We start from the raw sequence: 21,423 nt of genomic DNA, 5'->3' as shown, positions 1-21,423 counted from the left end.
ATTATGACCCATAAATAGAACTTATCCTTCTTTATGCACTAAGGTTCCTCCTTCATTTAGATCCAGATCTGCACCATAACCCAATCACAAATATTTCAGATCTAGCACTTAGTAGATATTCAATTTATTTGATGATGCTTTGCCAAATGATCTCCTTCCTCTTTTATAGTCTTAGGCCTTCCACAATACCACGGTCCAAAACCATAGGATCAAAAAACTGTTGGACTAATACCATGAACCAACCATGAAAGTGCGTGAGATCAACACTTTTGGATGCAATACCACGAGCCAAAACCATAGGATCAAAAACTATAGGACTAATACCATGAACCAACCATGAAAGTGCGTGAGATCAACACTTTTGGATGCAATACCACGGACCAAAACCATAGGATCAAAAACTGTCGGACTAATACCATGAGCCAACCATGAAAGTGCGTGAACTTTTCTCTTCATGAAAGGGACTTTTCTCTGCATGAAAGTGCTGAACTTTTCTCTACATGAAATAAACTTTTCTCTGCATAAAAGTGCGTGAAATTTTCTCTACATGAAATAAACTTTTCTCTGCATAAAAGTGCGTGAGCTTTTCTCTACATGAAATAAAATTTTCTCTGCATATAAGTGCGTGAACTTTTCTCTACATGAAATAAACTTTTTCTCTGCATAAAAGTGTGTGAACTGTTCTCTACATGAAATAAACTTTTATCTTCATGAAAGTGCATGAACTTTGCTGCACTATAATTTATCATCTGAGATGAGTGGGTTGCCATCAAGTACAACATATGTATCATAATGCCAACACTGTTACAACCTTCTTTCTTTGCTCTTGGACCCCTACCTGACTGTGGCCTTCCTCCAAACACCCCTGTTCCAATTTGCTGATGGTTTGGACTATTAATCAAACAAAAGATAAGAGTCACAGTCTCCCATCCAAGAGATCCAAGGCCTGCAGCCTCCTGCCAGCATTTCAACCTCTTGTCCAAGGTTTTCAAGGCCTTTGGCCTACTTGTAACACACAGCTAGGGCTGTGGCCTGTTGCAGGAGAGAAACATCCAACTATGACAAGCCCAAACATCATGCAGAACTCCCTCTCAGATGCATCTTCCTCCTTGCTGCAGTTTGGACCTATGAGAGATTACAAAGAAATCCCAAACACATGGAAGAGTGCTTGACCTAGCTGCGCTCTAGGCTTGGCATATGTGGCCTAGAGAGAAGGATTTTACACCCTCCAAACTGCTTACCAATAAGTTGTTGTAGCAGCCCTCTTTCCGTGGCTTGTAATAGAGATGCAACACACCAAATGGCACAGAAAAATGCCCAATGAGCATACCTCTGAATGCGGCCCTATCCAACAAGAAACTCACTCTCATAATCAAGAGTTAAACTTCCTAGACAATCCTCTAGCCTCCACCCATGGTGCCTCAGACCCGCGACTCTCTCCCAAGGAAACTGCACCCTAAATAGAGATAAACATCTTCATAAACTTGACTCTTAACACCTACGTCCTTGCCTTAGATATCCACCTTTTTCAGAGGCGTGGATGATGCACTTGGATGTGTCGAAATGTGGTGAGAGGAACCTCTATATATACAATTCGATGGGGGCTCATGGGACGTGACCATTAGGCTTGATGAGTCGACATAAGGATGAGGCCTACCTTATAAATTTACTTGAGAGAACATATATTCGAAAACCCATTTTCCTTATCCAAATTTGGCGATCTTTAGATCGATTTTGGTCTTATCAAAGAGAGCAATTTAATGTTGCAATAATCTTTCCCATAGTAGCTGTCCAAAGTGGAATTTGGCCCTATTTGCCAATTTTAACAAACCAACATGATGGAGTCTAGCTAGATTAACCCTCTAGTTGTGCAAGGAAATTTTGGGTTGACAGACTTACCTTTATAGGACCTAATTCATTCTAACAAACAAGAAATGCTTGAGAATCAGTGCCCCGTGTCATTTTCAAATGCTGCAATGGATTATGAGTTCTTCGACAATGTTCTCGAGGCAACTGTTACAAAAATAACAAAAAATTTATCTTTGGTCATTTCACAGAGATTGTTTTCCTTTAGAAACAGAGAGAGATTGTTTTTACAATACCTTCTTTTGTTTGTGGCATGTAAGTAGATCTTGAGAGTAATATAGAATAGGAAAACCAGTTGGTCAGCTTGTGATAAAGGTGAGTAACTACTTGGATACCAAATTCTAACCTTGCCACATTCTTCTAAGAACACTGGATCTAGAAATCTCCAAGGCTTCAACTACACTGATTATGTCATAGAAGTTGGAAGAACCAGAGATGCCATGGATGTGTAACTGTTAACATTCTGAAGATGATAGCACGTGTGTCTTTCAAGGTTCATCACCAATCATAGTGCAAACAACAAATTTTACCACTAATATAGTTCCTTGGTCATGGATATCAATCAAGCCTAGTTAGTCTTACTTGCTTGGTAAGGAGATGAGGCTTCATGTTTTCCATCCTGTTTTCCCCAAAGAAAGTTATTCTACCAGTTTAAATTATTCATTACTTTCCCCTTTTACAAGCAAACACTTGGAAAAAAAAGGATTTCACACTTGGGAGTGTTTTGTAGGATAAAGGGAAAGGTGAGTGGGTATCCTATTAGTAGTTGCATTGGTCTTATCATCATTACAACACTTTTCATATGGGTCTTCACAACAGAGAATCACCATTACACTTTGTTGATTTATAAGCAATGATTTGGCTGAGTGACTTGGTGCAAAGTCACTACGATATATGTCGTTTATAGATCAAGAAATGTCAAAAGATTTGCCTTGTATGGATCATACTAGAATAACTGAATTGTTTCATAGATATGGGAATGACGACCTTATATTGTTTGACCTGTCAGAGATAGCAGACCAATGCCAAAGAAAGAAATTACACATTATATATGATAAGTGGGATCACCCATGACAATCTTTAATTTAACCTAATCTAGGTGAATTCGAGGGGCCTGCTCTCATAATTACTTTTAAAGAGACCGTGCTAAGTATGGAGGAAATATGCATTCTCCATCTTAATCCTCCATGGAAACTTCGAGGTCAAACCCTTAGCTATGGCTCAGGCTTACTGAGTTGTTACCTGCTATGTGACCTTCCATTGATAGTTTCTGATGGATTTCTTTATTTATTTGATCCTTTGGGTTTGGTCCTTAATACGTCTTTGAACCCTGGTCATTTTATACCTTCAAGATCACCAAGTGAAAAAATGTATTATTTACGAGGTAAAAATTTGCCTGGGAGGTTCCAAGATCAATTTCTTCCACTTTCTGTTAGCAAAACTCTTTCTTGGGGCTCATCTGATTCTACAATTATTTGTATGCCTTCGAAGTCTAACTCTACAAAAGATGTTGTTGAAAGTGGTGATCAGAGAATCAAATGATTATTTAACAAATTTAAAGATCATGGTTTTGTTGTATTGTTGGTTTTTATGTCAGTTGAACAGGTGTTATTGTCAACTCGAGAAACAGGATTATCATTTCCATGCCAGAAATATGTTGTCTCTGTGGGTCCCACATTTTCCATTCTAAGGATTTTATTTCTTGAAAAAAAAAGTGGAGAAAATTTCAAATATCAAATCTATTTAGTAGCTCAAGTGTTGCGACAAAATTGCATACTATAGATGTATGCATAGTTGAAGATGGGAGCGAAATTACTAACAAATGGCTTGTTGCCATTACCCTTGGCTCCGGACAGACAAGTGTGGCATTGGACAGGAGGTATATGTCTTACAACTTGGCTCAAATTGTTGGTGTTGCTACAAATGTGTCCCAAAATGGAAAAACTACGAGGGTTTGTTTAGATAATTGCATCTTATCCCCCCTTCCATTGAATTTCTCAGTCAGTATGCTAGTGACGATCATTGTATGTTTTCTTATATGCTACAATGCGGGGTGATATCTATTTGAAAATGAAGCCTTCGTAACTGCTTTTAAAAATAAACATGACACACACAATCAAATTATTGCCTCTTGGAATAAGGAATTGATGGCTTTTGTTCACGATTCCTATGTGGAATTAATGGTGGAATTTCAAAGACTTAGAAAGGATCCTTTAACTTCACGTGTGGACTTATTTGTTGCTCAAGTTGTGAGTGGGATCTTGCAGATCTCTACTGATAAAGTTTATTCATTTTGGCCACGGGAAGCCTAAAAGACTATCTCCTAATAAACTTCCATCTATTGAAGGTTTTATGAGTACTTCGAAAATTCCAGATGTTGAGTGGCAATGTCTGATAAAGGGAGTTATAAGGCCTTTTTACTCACGTCTTGTTGAACTACTTGTTTGGCAAAAATGTTGTTGTTTGCTTGTGTTTGTGCTATGCGTAAATCTAACACGTGTTAGATTTTCTTCACCTTGCAATGTTTTTATTGACAACATGCTTCTATTTTGGCTCGAAGAAATCTAGCATGTACTAGATTTTTTTTCACTACAATTTGGTTGTTGGAAATATGCTTTTGTTTGTGCTAGAAGTAAATATTACCATGTGCTAGTTTTCTTTTATCTAGAAATGTTATAATGTGTTTGTGTTTGTACTAGAAGGAAATCTAGCATACATTAGATTCCTTTCACCATTTTATGAGTTTATTGACAATGCGGTTGTATATGCGTTATAAGGAAATATAGTGTGCACTAGATTTCTTTCACATTGCAATGTTGTTGTTTGCAATTCAATTGTTTGTGCTAGAAGGAAATCTAGTATGCACCACATTTCCCTCCCCTTACAATGATGTTATTGGCAATGTGCTTGTGCTAAAAGGAAATCTAGTATGTGCTAGATTTCTTTTGCCCTAGAATGTTGTTGGTAATATGTTTGTGTTCTTTCTATAACAAAATCTAGCATGCACTAGATTCTTTAGCCCTACAATGTTATGTGTTTGTGTTTGTGCTAGAAGGAAATCTATCACACACCGGATTTCTTTTGTCTTGCAATGGTGTTTTTGGCAATATGCTTGTTTGGGCTAGAAGTAAATCTGATATGCAGTATGTTTCTTTCACCCTACAATATTGTTATGTGCTTGTGTTTGCGAGAGAAGGAAATCTAGCATGTGTTAGATTTCATTCACCTTGCAATGTTTTTATTGGTGACATGTTTGTGTTTGAGATATAAGTACAAATAGCATGTTAGATCTAATTCACCTTGCTATATTGTTATTTGAAATATGCTTATGTTTGTGATAGAAGAAAATATAGCATGAGATAAGTTTCTTTTACCCTACAATATTGATGTTGGCAATATGTTTGTGTATGGTGGAAGGAATTCTAACATGCACTAAATTTATTTTTCAATGCACTATTGGTGTTAGAAACGTACTTGTGTTTGTACTAGAATAAAATCTAGAATGCAATAGATTTCTTTCGCAATGCAATGTTGTTGTTGGCAACGGGCTTGTATTTGTGCTAGAATGAAATATAACTTGCATTGGATTTCTTTTTCAATGCAATATTGTTGGAAAGGTACTTGTGTTTGTGCTAGAAGGAATTCTATTACGCGTTGGATTTCGTTTGCCCTAAAATGTTATTGTTGGCAATGTGCTTGTGTTTATGCTAGAAGTAAATCAAGCATCTGCTAGATATCTTCCACCTTGCAATGTTGTTTTTGACAATGTGATTGTGTTTGTGCTAGAAGAAACTCTAGAATGTGTAAGATTTCTTTTACTTTACAATGTTTTTGTGAGTAATATGCTTCTATTTATGTTATAAGGAAATTTAGCGTGTGGTGGATTTCGTTCACCTTATAATATTGTTATTGGCAATGTGCTTGTGTTTGTGCTAGAAGGAAATCTAGCATGTGCTAGATTTATTTGACCATGTAATGTTGCTTCTAGCAATATGCTTATGTTTGTAGTAGAAGGAATGATATTGATTGTTAGCTTTCATTTGAGGTGCAATGTTGTTGTTCGAAATGTGATTCTACTTGTGATAGAAGGAAAGCTAGCACATTATATTTCCTTCATAATGCAATGTTGTTATTAGAAATATGTTTGTCGTTTTGCTAGAAGGAAGGTTAGAATGTGTTAAATTTCCTTCATCTTGCAGTTGAAAATGTGTTTGTGTTTGTGATAGAAGTAAATCTTGCATGTGTTAATTTTTTTTTTCACAATGCAAAGTTATTGTTGGAAATGTGCTTGTATTTGTGTTAGAAGGAATTATAGAATGCACTAGATCTTTGTTCTTGTGCCAAAAGGAAAACTATCAAGATTTCATCCTCACCAAGGTTAGTGCTCTGATATTATTCTTGGCAGTGCATTTGTGATTATGCAAGAAGGATACCTAGCGATTACTAACTTTCTTCTAGACACCATTACGCTTATGCAACCAATGCTCTAGGAGTGACATTGTTTAAATAATCACAATGGTTAGAGTTATAGATTTTGATGTGCCTTTTTATTGAATTTGGAACAATTTATGAAGATCAATGATAGTGAAAAATAATCGTATATAAATATATGTTATTGTTGGCACTATGTTTGTGCTTGAGTTGGAAGGAAAGATAACGATATAGCTTTCCTTTTGGCACAAACACAATAATCCAATCATAATTATTTGATCCATGGAGAATAATGTGAGCTTTGTATAATTTTGAAGTTTATGAATAAATGTCTCATTGAGGTATACTATAATTTTCTTCCAATGCAATTTCTTTGCTTTTAGAATAAAAATGAGAATTATCTAGTATTTACAGTACCAAAACTTTTATTTGGAAGAAAACCTCTAGTTTGGCTTTCGATTATCAAGTTCAAACATCAAACATCTTCACTAAGTGAAATATAAATATAATTTCTCCTTCTCATGGGGATTTTAGACATCTTATGTAGCATCGATCTTGGAATTTCTTATATTTTCCAAAGGACCATGTTTTGGTTCTTCAACTTCTACAAATTTCTTATGATCATTATTCATAAACATGCATCAAGACTACAAGTGTCATTTCTAAAGTTAAATAGGAACTTGGTGGTTTGATATGAGGTTATATTTTTCATTCTATGATACTATCTACATCTCTAATTTCCCGGTCTTCATATATATTTTTTTTGTGTAATTTGTATGTAAAGTAATTTTTGGTAGTAGGCACTAGATGGTGGGAAACAATGTTTTATTACATACAATATGACTACCATACTATTTAAATTATTGCATCTATATTACTCTTTTTGTAAGTTGTGTTTTTGTGAAAATATAAAGTCACACTTTACATGGTTCAACCTTTTAATTACATGTTACGATTTAATTTTTGTTACAGAATTGATACAAGCTACAATGGAAAATATAATTTTGGCAAAAGGGGACTATGTTGATCTCCTTATTAATGATCAGGTCATTGGGCTAGGAAGGGTCGAATCTGCAGAGTCTAGAACTTATTATGTCGGAGAAAGGGTAAATGCAGGTTATGTTACAATTTTGATAATTGGTATCACTCAACCACATTTGGTTGATGAGGATGTTAATGAAGGGGACATACATCCATGGAAGATCATATATTTGAGGCACAACATAGGTAAATCAAAATATTGAGGCATGTGTTAAATATTATTGATAGTATAGTAAATGTTTTATTGAGTAAATACTAACCTTATTTACATTCGTTTATAGGTGCAAATGTTTCTTCTACATTTTCTATTGGAGACAAGGTAGATCTTCTGCAACATGGATTGAAGTTGGGTGAGGGCTACATATTCAATACAAAGCTTGGGCATAAAGTGCATAGAAATATGGTAAATAAAGGATGCATAGTGGTTCAAATTGAGAAGGTGTTAAAACATGATGCTCCTCTACCACATCCAACAGGATTTGAGCATACATTAGGGGGTGCATTGGAATCTTATGAGATTTGGCCATAATCAGATTTGGAGCCTCACTGTCATGATCAGGCAATAAATATTCCCCAAGATAGGGTTAGATTGATATGTACAAAGGTTTCTCTTACACATGAATGCATGAGAACATGCATGTGCATTGCCAAAGGAATGCTAGTTAATGTTTGCGAGGAGCACATTGTTGAGGGTGAAACACTAGGTGAAATGGAATTTGGTGTTTTTTGGAAGAGATAGATGGAAATTGTGAGATATAAAGAATTGGGGATAAGTCTATATACTGTTTGGTTATATGGCCAATAAATAAGTTGGTGGACAACAAAGGTGTGATATTAAGGGTCAAGGAAAAGTTCAAGGAGCCACCCAAGGAAATGGTGATATGGGATGTTATAGAGGACACAAATCCCTTAAACAAATGGGATGGGTATCTTTGTAATGAAATAGATAGAAACTCAATTGATATGCATGTAACAAGGCCATATAAAAGGATTAAATGAGTTATGGCTACAAAAAAAAAATTGCAAAATGTCAAACAAAAATAGATGAAGTGAAAGCAATTCGACTTTTGGCAGCAGGTGTATGTTGTAGAAAAGATTGTCTTCAACATGTGGATCGGAAGGCCATTGCAGGTGCTAGGAAGGGTATGAGACAAATAAATAAAAATGGTATTAGGGAATTTGTCTTGAATTCACTCATGTCAAACACAGTCATGTGAAAGAGCCATGGCCATGGCCTACCACCTATTGCTAGAAATGTAAAGGACATGATATTTAATGGGAATATTATTTGTAAGAAAGCCTGGTATAAGATACATAAGATTCCTCAAAGCACATTCTATAACTACCAACATTATTTCCAACATGGATAGATCAAAGTTATTCATGGGAACACCAACACATGCAAAGCATGAGCTCACACAAAGGCAGCCATAGAAATATTGCACAAAATTGTAATGGATAATTCAAAATTTTCACCAAACCAAACATGTCAAGTTGAAGAAGATGGAACATATTCTCCTTTAAGATTGCTTCCTTCGACTTACACACAAAATTCTTTGTTAAAAGAGATCAATGAGGCTTTTCAAAAGCTCAATTACCCATCAATATCACAATCAACAATGAGCAAGATCTGGGATACTAAGTTTTGAGATGTGGCATTTTCAAAGAACCCCAACTTCAGTAAATGCAGTGAATGTATTGTGTTGAAAGCACAAATGAAGTCAGAAACTACAAAATATTTGGAAGAAAAGGCACGAGGTAGGTTGAACAAACATAACAAGATTGTTATGTGTGGAAGATAATGCTACTATGCCCACATAATTATGTTAGAGCGGTTTCCAAAGGAGTATTTGAGCATTATCCATGATAAAATGGACGAAACAAAGACTTCAATCCCAAGGCAACGTGTCAAATCAAAATCTATTGTAGGAACAAATTTAGGTTTTCCATTGACAGGTATGCTTACACATGGGCATAAGACAAGAGATTTTGGTCATTTCTCTTTACCATTTGTACATATGGGATCACAATTTACTATTACATCCCTTGCAAAGTGCTTAAGGGACCTTGAAGACTCACAAATGGATATGTATGGTGATCCACTTTATGAAAGTGGAAGTTCAAGAAACCCACATACAAATGCATTACTTGACACCTCTATTTACTCAAAATGTCAAGTGTACAAGGATGATTTTATATCTCATGGAAGATCAACAAGTCAAAATGTTGATTTTAAACCTCTTCCTCGACATTTGTTGTTACAGTTGGACAATGCAGCAAGTGATAATAAGAATTGCTATCTTTTCATGTTTCTATCACTTTTAATTGCACTTGGTGTCTTCATCACTATTGAGGTTGGGTTCTTGCCTGTGGGGCACACCCATGAATACATAGATGGAACCTACATAAGAATGTCTTCCAACCTCAAAAGTAAAGATATATATTCTTAACCTGAAATGATGGATACATATCGCATAATTGAAGAAAATCGAGTGTTTCCACCTATACTTATTGACAAGGTCTATGAATTCAAAAGTTTCCTTAATGGATACACTAAGGAGGGAAAAATGCACTAGTTGGACATCTTAATGTCCAATACTTCCAATTTCTTGTAGTCAATGATGTTTCAATACTAAGGTACAAAGAATCAATTAGAGATACTAAGTGGTCAGAACAAGTTGAGTTATGGAGATGATGAAGGTCTACATATAATTCCCATAGGGAAGACATCTTTCTGAGTTTCCAAACAGAATGTTGTCTATTTAAAAGAACTAAACGGAGGGATAACATCATACATAAAAATGTGGAAAGACACTATCGGGAATGAGGATTCACCAATTGTTATAGAGGAATGGAAAAATAAAGTAGTGTATTGGGAAAGAGTTCTTGATACATTAGATGGAATCCATAATGATCATAGAATAATAGATGGAAGTGATTCATCTTCTGAGGATTTCTGGCCCAAGAAAAGGCAAAGCATTAATGTTGATTGTAATGCACTCCATGTAATCTCAAGTATTATGGACGAAGATTTTGATAATGCGATAAATGAACCAATATATGTTGGATCCAAATGAAACAAGCCAAAGCCAACATTCAATCCAATGATTGATGTTGAGAAAGGAAGGATGTTGCTAGTTAGATCAAGAAATGAGGATGCAGAAGAGATGATTTGGATGGCAAAATCCATCTCAGATATCTTTAGGTATAATGAAATTGAGAATCTTCATGTAAAGGTTGACTAGTCGAAGCCTATGTCAGGGAAATACAATGGAAATTTTTTAGAGAAATATTGGATACCAAATCCTGATGACACAGAACTTGGTTCTATTCTAATGAATACCATAGTGTGGGCATGGATGCCAAAGAAAGAACATTTCAAGAACAAATATCTTAAGATTAGGTTTATATGATTCATGAATGTAATTTTTTTTTAAGGATCTAGTAATATACATTCAGACACACTTTTCAATATTTGTTGTATATAAAATATTATCTTCATATTATTTTTGGAGTTTTATATTATTTAGTATTTCAATGTAATCATGTGTTGATACAAATTACATGACATTGCCATAAAATATTTAAGTTTTCAAAGCTTTATTTGACCAACATGACTTCTCACCATATCAAATATGCATAATCAAATTCAATAATACACTTAAAAACATCTTCTAAACTTGGTCTATTAAAACAATAGTGGGGTACCTAATTAGTATTCTATTTAATATAAATCATTTAAACACTTAATGAATAGATGCTAGACACTTGTAATAATGTTTGAAGTGAGTTTTCCTTAATATTCCTTACTATAATTGATATAAATCAAATTTGCTATTTTGTTGCACTCTAATTTATAAAAAAAATATTTTGATCATTGAACAACACAACTAGACTTATAAAATATTTTCTCTTATAGATTTTGAAGTGGTGTCAACATTTTACTATTATAATAAATTTGTACTCAACTTAGGAAAAGCAGTTAGTGTCAATTTAAAATGGTCAATAATAGTAAGAAAACAATATTAATATATTGTTAAAAAACTTTATAGGTAAGAATTTTTTTACAAAATCTATTATTCATGAGTCAAATTTAATACATAAATATAAATATTAATGATAATAGAAATAATGTAAGTAATCTAAGTTTTAGATGAATGTTAATATGTTCTTTTCAATACAATATCCTTAAACACTACAGGAACAAAAACTAAACATTTGTAATAAATAGTTTAGTCAATTTTCTCTCTTTCCTCTTGTATTTGAAAATAATCAAATTGTACTACTTTGTTACTATTCTAATTCGTGATTGATTTTAATCATTAAAATGATTAGTAATTGAGTTAAGAGGCTCATCCTATAACCTAGTATGAGGAGATGTGTAAGTTTGTCTGTCCGTTTGTGCCCCTTTAAAATAAAAATTATGTTCTAAATAGAAAAATAAAAAAATGAATATGTTGTAAAGTAATTAGAAGAAAAAAATGTGTGAATTAGATGTTTAAATGTTATACTTTTCAAAAATATTTCAGCTAGAGATTCAAATAAACTATTTGAAGATCTATATTAACTAATTTATGTCAATATCAACTTCATATATATCTATATATATAAAAAAGAAGGTTTTATGGTTAAAATTTTTATTGGTCTGATGTATACTCTATTTAGCATTCAAAAATACAGTTTCAACAATGAAAAATAACACATTGTATTTTACACTAAAAATGTTTGCACGTGAAGAAATTTGATCCCTACATTCGTACTTAAGATGGATCTATGTTGGTATATATTGGACATATTACTATGATCATTTGTCATTAAATAATTTTATACTTAATATATATCTTGCATATTAATCTATTATTCATTAAGTAAGCCTCAATCAACTTAGTTTTTAACACAAAAGTACAAATAATAAATAAAAATAAATTATGCTACTACTTGCATTCAACATTTAATTTGATCCTAAAAAAACATTTTCTCCTCAACTCTAAAATGGTGCAAATTTCCTACAGTAGTATGAAATAATAATGGTGATAATGATGAATATCATCCACTAAGACCAAATATGGTATATAAGAAGGCAAAAAGGTATTACCCAAAATTATTTCGAATTTTATTGTTATGCTCAAAAAGCATTAAAAGAAGTGTTTCAAGCTCATCATAATTTTGTTTAGTTAAAAGATCAAGAAGGTTGGTAGCGTCACAAATATTTTGAAATTTAAATCCAATATGAGTATAAACTCGACGATCTATGAGATTTTTTAAATCTTCAATGATATTACTAGTGTTGCAAAGGTGATAGACTTTTAAATTGTGCCAACATTGTCTTAGTAATAATTGTAACTTAACGCATACATGATATTTACTATATCAAATTATAATTAAATGGGTTAATAATAGTAAAATACACATCATTATTTTCATAAAATAACCTTAACAAACTTATATTTTAATACAAACCATAAAAATATTAAAATAGATAATGTAAGGAATCCAAGATTAAGACGTGAAAGATTTGTTTTTGCAAGTTTATATGAATTTGTTTAATAAAGTTTATCATGATAATTTTTTTCACAAAAAATGATGAATATCTACATTAAAATTAGTGAACTAAGTGAATTTCTAATTCCCCATTTTGAAAAAACTTAATCTAGTTAAAGTTATATATTCTAGATCCACTGAATACTTCCAAATTTAATGAAATATGTGTTATAGTCGTTGTATTCTGAATTTGAGGCATCTTGACCTCACGACGCCCAAGACGAGTGCCTCTCATCCTGTGATTACATATTTTGCCAACAATTGGGAACCCACAATGCAGCCGAATGCTCCGACTGACTAGCAGATTGCAGGCTTCGGAGGATTGAAACCCTTCAAGTGAAACCTCGAGAGACGAGCAACAAAGTGCTTATCGGAATGAGATTCTTTAGAGGAAACAAACACAAGGAGAATCGAAGCCCTGTTAGTCCTCCTCCATTGAGGGATTTCAATAGGGGAAAAGCCGTAGTGGCTTTGGCTTCCTTCAAACTCAGTTGTCTACTTGCCAATCTTCTCACACCATCAGACCTGCTTCTATCTAGTTAGTATAATATAACACCCTTGTTATAATATATATATCATATACCACCAGTCCACGAACGTTGCTTCTATACTGCCATATTGCTCCCATACCACAATGTTGTATACCAATGCTCCTATGCCATACATACCACCAAACTGTTGCAGTTCGTATCTTCCCAGCTCCACTGCCTGGCCCATACCACCATGAGTTGGTCGTGTTTATATGGTATGCTGCATAACTCCATATGTGTGTTAAAAAATAAATAAATTAAGGTCGTGTCTTCAATAATGTGTTGATTGTTCAGTGAGTACATGTATGTTTTTGAAGACTGTTGAAATATTATGCAATTCAATTCTGGCGCTAGCTTTGAAGACTATTGAAAGATTATGCAATTCAATTCTTATTTGGTCCCCTTAGCACAAAAAATAAAAATAAAAGAAAAGGAGCACTTTGAAGAAGCAACACGGGGTCACCAACTAGTATCATTAATATTCCATGAGCTGAGGGTTAGAGCAGGTTTTGGGGGGTCGCGGCAGTCTGAAATAGAGTGAAATCATAAGATGGCATATATTGGATCAGTTGAGATTATATGACTATATGTGCGCTCGCTATACTTTGGAGTTAAATATGTGATTTAGTTTCAATAAATTTTATATGTTCATTGAAGACAAATTTATGTCAGTAGAAGAGTCATATGTGTAGGAGTGGTTCTGAGTTTGAACAAATTTATGCCATTCAAAGAGTGAAGTCAACAAATAAAAGTATTTTCCAGTAGGAACACATACTGGTATTTTGGCATTTTTGTTTGCAGCAGGTGTTGAGATATAAAAGTTTTCAATAAGAACCAATCTGCATTGTCTAGTTTGTTGGCTCCTTGCAAATTTTGGGAAAGAAAGAATTATAGTGTTGAATGAATACTTAAGCTGCTTCCTAGTATGCTTCAAGACATTGCAGAAGGCTTAAAGTTTGTATACTTGCAGTATTTTCAATTAACATAATTTTGTGGCGCTTGTGTGTCATGCAAAATACAAGCAACCTGTAGATTTGGAGGTCGAAGGGATACAAACACAATCTACATGTATATGCATTGATTCCTTGTTACTTCGACTGTTGCATAAGAGTTTGGTGGGCTGTATAAAGGCAATGATTGTTTTGACAATTAAAATTAGTCTTTTGTGGAGGAAAGTTTAGTTGGTTGTATTGTCAGAACATAGTGCTGGTCATGAGTAAACTCTTATTTTTATGTAATGGATTGTAATTGGTGCTTGCTAGTTGCACATTGATCATTTGCTGCACATTTATAAAGGATATTGCTGTGTACTGTGAGTGGGTATTACTTTTATGCATTGAGTAGTAGTTGTGATCAGTTTTTAAGGTGTAATTCTGACATTGAAGAAAAAAAAAATGGCCAGAACCAATGAAGTATTAGAGTTCCTCAAAAATCTGATATTGTCTGCTACTCTTGAAACATTAAAAGTCAGCAAAGTTTCTCTCATAGACATTCAGGTCTATCTACAAAATGCACAAGGGAAAATTGATTTTTTGCAGCTCGAATCTCAACTACAAAAAGAAGAATTAAACCAGAGGAGTCATCATTCTGAACTTGTTTCTATTCAGAAGACTGAAACAGACTCCCATAAAGTAGCAGTTGAACATGTAGATGTATAAATTCAATCTACACTTCCCAAGTCGGTCATCAGACCTTGGGAAGAGCTTGTCCATAACAAGCACAGAACTGGTCTCGGATATGAGAAGGACTTGTCCTTTCATATTCCAGACTACTCAAAGCCCATTCAGTTTCAGAGTATTGGATTCCTTCATGACAGTTCACCTCTAGCTGTTCTAGATTCTACTCCTCTTCCATAGCAACAACAACAGATTGTTAAATGCCAACACTGTGACTGAGTTGGCCATCTGAAAGATCACTGTTTTGATCTTCATCCATGTAACCACTGTCATAAAACCAGTCATTTTTCAAATAGATGCTTTAGAAACAAACCTCCTGCAAGAACAAAGATTCATCTTGGATGGATTGCTTCTTGGCAATGGGCATCAATAGCCAAGAAGATATTCCAGTCACATGTTAGAACTTGTTCTAGAGTATTGAACAGTCTTGCAATTGAGTTTTCTCCATCATCTCACCTTGTAGCTAACAGGGGGGGAAATGATGGTCATCTACAAGCTTCAAAGCCACATCAAGAAAGCCTAAGCCACAACCTGCCACACCAGTTTCAGAGTTGTAGCTAGAGACAAAGATGCCCCTGAGCATGCCTTTAGTTGGTAATTTGGGACAATTCCTCTAGCAGCAGACTTCAGCTTCTTACCAGTTTTGAAAGAGTTCCACAAATAGAATTGGGGACACTTCCTCTAGCAGAAGACTTCATCTTCTTTCCAGTATTAGAAGAGTTCCAGCAATTGCATTAAGCATTCCAGAGTTGATGGTAATCCTTAAACCATCACAGGTTGAGACTTCCCTTTTCAAGTTGAAGTTCTCCCTTTTATGTGAGGTGAGACCTCCCTTTATTAGTTGAAGGTTTCCCTCTTCAAAAAATTAGGAGCACTTCCTCTAGCAGAAGAACTAAGCTTCATGCCAGAATTGGAAGAGTTCCAGGAATTGCACTAAGCGTTTTGTTGGAGCCTATATTGACCTCAAGCTAAAGGGAGGCAATCCTAGGATAACCACAAACCAAGCTTAACCTGGTAGCTAGCCCTACGAGGTCAGGAGAGGGCTCTCTCCTTGTCAATCTCACTTGAGATGACTGAATTGAATATGGATTTTTGGCTAGGTATAGTAGCTCTAGGGTTTTTGGTTGATTTTGATGATTTTGTTGCTGGATCAAATGGAGCAGGCAGCTTTGGGTCCGAGAAACCAAGTTATAATTGCAGGGTGTTCTGTGGGACGAGGTAGGTCGGTGTTTTGGCACTTGGAATTGAGTGAGATGGTAGGCCTAAAACTGGTGAGGAGCTGAGTAGGGCATGCAAGGATCATGAATCCTCTTCAGACAATTGAAAACATCAAAAACTAAATGTATTCCCAAGGCAGAGCACTATTACCAATGTATTCCACTTATCTATCTTGATTTCATTTAGTTAAGAAGAATGAAATAGATTTTGGCATATATAACACATGAGAAAAGCTAATGACAGAAGGAGAAACAATGAAAAAACACATTACCACAAGAATCCCACAAAAATAGCTACAAATCTTGGTTTATTTCCTTGCCAAACTGTTGTAGAGATGTACAATGTAGCTCAAAACATCCACAAGAGTCCAACCTTTAAAAATGAGGAAGAAAATACATAATATAGACATGAAAACCACCTATGCTAGCCATCAGGGGTCGAATCCAATAGATAAGGGGTTGTTTCAAACATATCTAAACTAGGAACACGAATATACGCAGTGGAACAGCTTGCCTCTAAACCCATGGAAACTGATTCATTGACCCCCAAACCACTTCAAAATGATGAATCTACCCTCTAAGGTCATTTTACACTTACATTTACATATCATAGCATCATTTACAATCATAAATTCATCCAAGATGAAAGAAAAAGTCAACTTGTAGGAAAACTAGGCGAAATTTGGATTTTTGGGCAAACTGGTTCTATGCATAGCGCAACTTCTCAGCTACATTTAGAGGCCTTACCCTTAGCCAAATTGAGCCCAAGATAGCTCATTTGAAAGGTATCCCTGTCTAGTTTCTGTAAAATCTTGAATTGTTGCATTTGGAGGTCATTTTCCCCTTCAAAAGTGGCATCTCCCAAGGCTGCTTCCTGTGTGTCCAAAAAGAGGCAGAGAGGGCATTTTTTGATGGTTTTTTGACCTTTAGGTGACCAAGATTTACTCCAAAAATGCTGAAACTTTCAGGGATTGATTTTCTCATCATGTTGAATATGAATATGCAAACCATTTCTCCAAAAATTCTCCCAGTCAAAATCGTAGCACCGGTTTAAAAAAACAAAGGAGAAAACGCCCAGGAGAGTAGCGCAGCTCCTCTGTGTAGCGCCAAATTTTGGTGCGTAGCGCCGAGCAGTTTCCTCCAAGAACACAACAATTTCCTCCTTTTGCTCAATAACCCCTTAAAATCGCGATTTTTCTCATGAACTTCAACTTTAACAATGAATTAACCTGAGAAAGAAATGACCTTTATATGGTTTGGGCACTTTTGATTTTCCACTCTCCAAAACCCACTTTATAATGTCTTTTGGCTTTATCAAATACTCTGTTTTTTTGGATCCTTGACTTTTTGCTTAAAATAGGTGAACTAATATTTGATGATCTTTTTCTTTTGCACTGCCATGTATTTGGAAATATCAGCAGGTGACCAGGAGCAGCATGAGACTTATTAATTACATATGAGAAATGATGAAATTACATGAAATTACAAATAAAAAAAACAATGCTCTGTTTTCACCTCAAACTGGTTTTGAGGTGAAAAACTTATTAAATTTACAAATTATGATTTTAAGGCTTTCCTAATGATTATTGTCTTCCTCATATGTCTGTTGACCCTTATTGGTCAATAGTTATAGAAAATTTGACATGGTGAAGCCCTAATACCTACTGAAACTGAAACCCTAAGACCTAAGACCTATTTGATGAAATAAACTAAAAATGAACCTAAAACTAAACCATTGACTGAATCACACATGGAAAGTGGTCAGCAGATATGTGTCATGAGGGAAAAAACTGAAATGTGCCTACCATTAGTTGATCCATGACCTAATGGAATGCAACTCATTGAGAATGGGACACCTAATATGAATGCAAAAGAGTGAACTTTGATCCCTGATGGCAGTGTGAAGGCACTGACACTAAAATTGGCTCCAATGGGGATGGTAGCTCCTTGGAGGTGCCAAGAACCATATATCTCTGGAATAAGTAGACTAGTGCCTCTTCCATTGGGCAACGGACTCAATATACTTCAAGAACTGAAACTGACACTAAGAAAATGGACTCAAGACATGAACTGACTCAAGACTCTAAAACTGACTCAAGACTCAAAAACCCACTTTATAATGTCTTTTGGCTTTCCCAAATACTCTGTTTTTTTCGATGCTTGACTTTTTTCTTAAAATAGGAATGACATTGTCTTTCAGTTGTAATATTACCATCCGATTCACCTCAATTTCGGGTTCATCATTGTCGGGAACAACTGGGTGGTGCTTGACATGGATCTCAAATTTGTTGTTGGAATTCATCAGGATCTTCAAATTACTTGCAACAGTAGCAAGTGAATTTGCAATTACATTTTTTTCATGTGGTACGCATGTTAAGGTATAATCTGGAAACATCCTTAAGATATCTAAAACTGCATTACCGTAGGCCCTCATCCAAGGATGTTTGGCTTGATATTCACCCTTAACTTGCTTGACTACCAACTCCGAATCTCCATAGACTGATATCCTTTTCGCATTCAACTATTTAAGGATTTTCAAACCTACAATCAGTGCTTCATATTCGGCTTCATTTGAGAGATTGAATTCGGATAATCCACAGTGTTCATCTTTTTTGTCGACGTTTCGAGTCTAGAGCAAGACTCATCATCAGGACTTGATATGCTGAGAAGAGAAAGGAAAAGGGGTTTTGAGATAAATACGGTGAATGATGCTAGTTTGGGATGCTGAGCCGACTGCTTGATTGATACTTGCCTAACTGATATTTTATTATTTAATTATTTTGATTTTATTTAATAATGTGAATGCTTTAACCTAGTTTAATGCTGCACCAATGTTATTATTTTTACTGCGCTAAGTATCTAAGGACTATAATGTTAAGATATTACGTATGGCTTTAATTAACAAATTTTATTATTGATTTGAATTTAGTTTTATATTGAATCATTATTTTAGTTCTATGATTGATAATTTGTTTAGTTATAATTTTCTTAAATAATTTAGTTTTATATTGTTTATCAACTTAGTAACATATTTCTCTTAATTAACTAAGTTATTTAACATGATTTTAAGTTGTTTTATAAACTAAGTTACCTATTGTATAGTTCTCTTAGCTTTTGCTTTTAACTAGGTTTTATATTGTATAAAGTTTCAAGGAATGTAATATTAAGATGTTATGAATAGCTTTAATTAACTAATTTTTATTATTGATTGAACTTGGTTTTATATTGTATAAGGTTTCAAGGAATGTAATATTGAGATGTTATGAATAGCTTTAATTAACTAATTTTTAATATTGATTTGAGCTTGGTTTTATATTGAATGGTTAATTTAGTTCTATAATCGATAATTAGCTTAGCTGTAATTTGCTTAAATAATTTAGTTTTATATTGTTTAACAACTTAGTAACATATTTCTTAATTAACTAAGATAATTATCTTGGTTTCAAGCTGATTTATAAACTAAGTTACCTATTATAAAAGAGAGGGGAGTTAGTTAAGGCAGGGAACATGAGGGGAAGGGGAATGCTAGGTGGAAGAGGGATAACTTTTTCTAAGAAGGGAGTTCCAATTTTTGCTAATGTCCCAGCCTCCATCCCTATTAAGGTTACTAGGATGCTTAATGATTTCTATTGCTTCACGAATTTTCCGCTTGAAATGGTGCTTTTCATTAGCAATGACTTTGGTGTCTTCCAGGCATATGTGATGGTTTGTTTTTCCTACATGCTCAGCTAAAGCAGAAGAGTGAGTTCTTTCTTTACGGATATCAGCATCCCAAGCTAGCATCATTCACCGTATTTATCTCAAAACCCCTTTTCCTTTCTCTTCTCAGCATATCAAGTCCTGATGATGAGTCTTGCTCTAGACTCGAAACGTCGACAAAAAAGATGAACACTGTGGATTATCCGAATTCAATCTCTCAAAAACCACTCCACAGAAACTTGCAATCCAAAATTCGGCTTCATTGTTAGAATAATCAAAGGCCAATTTATATGAACAAATTCTAACATTACTAGGGACTTTATTTGGCTGGAAAACAGGGCTGCAAATCCAAATCCCTATGCTGGCACCATCCTTACCCATGGCTCCGTCAAAATCCATGCTCCATAGGCTTGCATCTTCTTCTAAGTGCTAAAATTCTGTCTCATCCTCTTTCTTACTTTGACTAAACTCTTCAATTTGCTGTTGTTCATTACCTTTCTGCTACTGACAAAATGTGGACTGCTCAGAGGTACTTGCAATCTTTTGTCTTTCTTGATCAAGGATTGCTCTGAAATTTTCAGAAATCTCTAGCACATCTTCTACTTCAACTAACTAACTATCAATATCATTCAAACCACTATTGGAATATAATACAAATGACTCTAAATCTGTATGTACAACATTAATTGGATGATTAAGTGGTTTCTCCTTGCTTGTGATCATGTACATCATTTTCTTCTCCCTATACAATTTTCTCAACTGACCAAACACAGGAATGGTAGCATAGGAGAAATCTAGTTGTAAAGTTCCTTTCAGCTTTGCACCCCATGATCTGGACAAAAGCATACCAAACCGTGGCGGAATCTCTGCAACAACCACATCCATGAGAACATTCTTTGCCGGAATTTGGTCTAATGACACCACCAAGTCTTTGATAAGACCAATATAACAGACTCTACCGGAATCAAAAGAATACAGGTCATGATACTTTCGAGTAATGTCAAGGCCCAGTTTTTCCATAATGGCTTTGGGCATCAGATTATGGGAAGATCCGGAATCAAACATGGCATTGTGGAGGACATACTCGTGCAATCTAAGGCTTATATAGAATGGAGGAACTTCACTATCCTCAGACTAACCTTCTAAAGAAGGGCCAAAAATGAGCTCAGAGTGATCATCTTCTACATTGACCATATCAAACAAAGGATCTATGTTCAAAATTTTGGACACTTGGTGTTTATAACTGTTGCTCTTCATCAATTCAGTCAAAGGAATTGAAACTTTTAATTTAGAAATCTCATTTTCTAAATTAAAAGCTGAAACTTTATCTACCTCTTTGACTGGAGGGTCCTTCTTTTTGACCTTTTCCCTTGCTGCACTTTGCTGATTGGTCTTCTCATTTGCAGATGATACTTTGCTGGA

This window comes from Pinus tabuliformis, chromosome 1_1, assembly GCF_031772625.1.
Source record: "Pinus tabuliformis cultivar Carrire ecotype Pingquan chromosome 1_1, CPIR1, whole genome shotgun sequence".
Classification (NCBI taxonomy): domain Eukaryota; kingdom Viridiplantae; phylum Streptophyta; class Pinopsida; order Pinales; family Pinaceae; genus Pinus; species Pinus tabuliformis.
This window is presented reverse-complemented; position numbering follows the sequence as displayed.